The sequence below is a fragment of the Delphinus delphis genome, chromosome 11 (assembly GCF_949987515.2).
Source record: "Delphinus delphis chromosome 11, mDelDel1.2, whole genome shotgun sequence".
NCBI classification, from domain to species: domain Eukaryota; kingdom Metazoa; phylum Chordata; class Mammalia; order Artiodactyla; family Delphinidae; genus Delphinus; species Delphinus delphis.
The window spans coordinates 8,856,237-8,860,313 of record NC_082693.1 but is presented as its reverse complement, the minus strand read 5'-3'; positions in this window follow the sequence as shown (position 1 = coordinate 8,860,313).

Sequence of the window (4,077 nt, the reverse complement as noted above, 5' to 3'; positions counted from 1 at the left end):
TTGTCATAAATACTTAGTCTTTGGGAGTCTTTTTTTTATATTTCAAAATCTACTCATTTACAATTGTGACCTGTGGAAATAAGCGTTTAGAACAAATACAGTGGGAAATATAAATGATAAATGGTTTACCACATAATATACAAAGAATGTAAAAAATGCAAAGAAATATCAGTAATAACAAAAAGCAGAAATTTAAAAAAATTAATTAAAACAAATTGACGTAGTCATCTATTTCTCAAGTTGCTTGCAGAAGTCTTCCTAGCAGATTTTCAATATATCAATTTCACTCACATCTTTAATTTCTTTTCTCCCTTTTCTTTCTGGTTGAAAGTGATGTGTTTTAAAAGTAAGTTGTCTTAATTAACGTTCCATTATAGAACCAAAGAATTATACTTTACAAACTTGAAATTTCTGTACATAGGAATAAGATTTATCAGAGATTAATATATTTAAAAAGCTACTTATTCTACTGAATATTTGTATTTAATTCTTTAATATTTAAATTAATATTTAAACATTTAATTTTTAAAAAAATTTTAATATTTTTTAAAATCTTTAATATTTAATTCTTTTATATTTAATAATTGTTTAATATTTAGCTCTTTGTTTTGCTTTCTATTTTTAGAAAATAGATTTGTCAAAATTCCTTTAACCTAAAGTAAGTGAGGGTCATTTAAAAAAATTTTTATTAGCATATAGTTGATTTACAATGTTGTGTTAGTTTCAGGTGTACAGTAAAGTGAATCAGTTATACATATACATATATCCACTTTTTTTTTTTTTTTGATTCTTTACCCATTACAGAGTACTGAGTAGTTCTCACTTTGCTATACAGCAGGTTCTTATTAGTTATCTATTTTATATATAGTAGTAGTGTGTATATGTCAATCCCAATCTCTCAATTTATTCCTCCTCCAACCCCCACCTTGTCCCCTGGTAACCATAAGTTTGTTTTCTACATCCATGACTCTACTTCTGTTTTGTAAATAAGTTCATTTGTACCCTTTCTTTTTTAGATTCCGCATATAAGTGATATCATATGATACTGTTTTTCTTCACTCAGTATGACAATTGCTAGGTCCATCCATGTTGCTGCAAATGGCATTATTTTGTTCTTTTTTATGGCTGAGTAATATTCCATTGTATATATGTAACACATATATACATATGTACCACATCTTCTTTATCCATTCATCTGTTGATGGACATTTAGGTTGCTTCCGTGTCCTGACTATTGTAAATAGTGCTAAAATGAACACTGGGGTGCATATATCTTTTTGAATTATGGTTTTCTCCAGGTATATGCCCAGGAGTGGGATTGCTGGGTCATATGGTAGCCCTATTTTTAGTATTTTTAAGGAACCTCCATAATGTTCGCCATACTGGCTGTATCAATTTGTACGTTGTAGTGGCTGTACATTCCCACCAACAGTGTAGGAGGGTTCCTTTTTCTCCACACCCTCTCCAGCATTTATTGTTTGTAGGTTTTTTGATGATGGCCATTCTGACTGGTGTGAGGTGATAGGTCATTGTAGTTTTGATTTGCATTTCTCTAGTAATTAGTGATGTTGAGCATATTTTCATGTGCCTCTTGGCCATCTGTATGTCTTCTTTGGAGAAATGTCTATTTAGGTGTTCTGCCCATTTTTTGATCGGGTTGTTTCTTTTTACATTGAGTTGCTGAGCTGTTTGCATATTTTGGAGATTAATCCCTTGCCAGTCACTTCGTTTGCAAATATTTTCTCCCATTCTGTGGGTTTTCTTTTCTTTTTGTTGATGGTTTCCTTTGCTGTGCAAAAGCTTTGAAGTTTAATTAGGTCCCATTTATTTATTTTTGTTTTTATTTTCATTACTCTAGGAGCGGGATCGAAAAAGATCTTGCTGCGATTTCTCAAAGAGTATTGTGCCTATGTTTTGTCTAAGAGTTTCATAGTGTCTGGCCTTATATTTAGGTCTTTAATCCATTTTGAGTTTGTTTTTTTGTATGGGGTTGGGGAGTGTTCTAATTTCATTCCTTTACATGTAGCTGTCCAGTTTTCCCAGCACCACTTATTGAAGAGAGGGTCTTTTCTCCATTGTATATTCTGACCTCCTTTGTCATAGATTAGATGACCGTAGGTGCCCAGCTTTATCTCTGGGCTTTCTGTCTTATTCCATTGATCTATATTTCTATTTTTGTGACAGTACCATACTGTCTTGACTGATGTACAAAATCAACTACAGATTCACTGAGAATAAAAGAGGAAATACAAGACTAAATTCCTGAAAGTTTTGGCTGGCAAAGTTTTTTAAAAGTATGTAGTTTAAAATCTAGCTAAATTCTACAAAAAGTCTTACCCAAGATTGTAGAGATTGGCATTTCAATTATTAGTTGTGTGTATACTTGGGAAGTGTGGGAAAAATCTAGAATTTTAAAAGACTAACAATAAAAAGTACAAAAATATAAAAGGATGGTATATACCATTTTAAGTTCAGAATAAAATTGCAAACTGTCTTATTTTCTCATAAATGAAGAGTAAATTTTTGCATACCTTTGAATTATTGTTAGAACCTAGTAAAGTGGGCGATTTAATTCATGAAATATGTTCAATTTGAGTTGTACTGGTATTTCAATTGGATATAGTCTTCCTACTGGGAAATTAATTTACTTGATGCTCATTTGAAAAAGAAAACATTAATTCTTGAAATACATTTTGTTACAGGATGAAGAATTTATAGACCTAAAAATACATATTATATGAATCTAAATGCTCAGATTTCAAGTAGTTTTTGTTGGATTTTTCTGTTTGCTATTTTTTCTCAGGAAATATTTCAGGGATTTTAACAAGGTTTAAACTGGGTATACAGTTGCCCCTCAGTATCCATGGGGGATTAGTTCTAGGACCCCCCCACTGTTGTATAACAAAATCTGCAGATGTACAAGTCCCTTGTAGAAAAGGGACTTGTATATAACCTTTGCTCATCCTCCTGTATACTTTAAGTCATCTCTAGACTACTTATAATACCTTATACAATGGAAATGCTATGAAAATAGTTTAAATTCAATGTAAACGCTATATGTGGAATCTAAAAAAAAGGCTACAAATGAACTTATCTACAAAACAAAAATAGAGCTACAGATGTAGAAAATAGACTTATGGTTACCTGGGGGTGGGGACGATAAATTGGGAGATTGGGATTGACACATACACACTACTATATATAAAACAGATAACTAATAAGGACCTACTGTGTAGCACAGGGAACTCTACTCAATACTCTATAATGGCCTGTATGGGAAAAGAATCTAAAAAAGAGTGGATATATGTATAACTGATTCACTTTGCTGTACAGCAGAAACTAACACAACATTGTAAATCAACTATACCCCAAGAAAAATCAAAAAGAAAAATTATTTTTTAATTCAGGAAAAACAAACTCCACTATGTAAATAGTTGCCAGTGTGCAGTGCATTCAAGTTTTGCTTCTTTGAAACTTTCTGGAATTTTTTTTCAAATATTTTCTATCAGTGGTTGGTGTGATATAGGGATGTGGAGCCTGCAGATGTGGAGGGTCAATTGTATATGAAAATAATGTGAACTTTGATATATTTAATTAATTTAATTTATACTGATGGTTCTAACTTAGAACTTTTACTTCTGTTTTGAGACAGACAGGAAACAAGAAGCAAGACAGATTTGTCTTCTATATTTAAAAGCAGATCTTCTGAACAGAAAAGAAGGCTGGAGGGACTCAAAACGTTTTCACATCTTTATCTAGAGACTTAAAGAACTAAATCAAAGTTTTTATAGAGACTCCACCACTTATTTGTTTGATATATGGCAGAGAAGGCCCACTTTAGTCATTTGGAGCCTTTTCCTTTGTATTTTAAATTCCAGGTTTGGGTGGAATGAATTCCCAGACTCTGAGGATGGACACCTCATGCTAAAGATGTCCAAAGGTTATGTCATCTCTACCTCTAGTGCCAACTCAGTTCCCAAGAAAATGCCAGTATCATCCTTAAATTTCCCTCTCCTCTTTCCTTTTTAGTCTCCTGAATTTCACTCATTCATCAAGCCCTGATAGCATCGCTCCTAA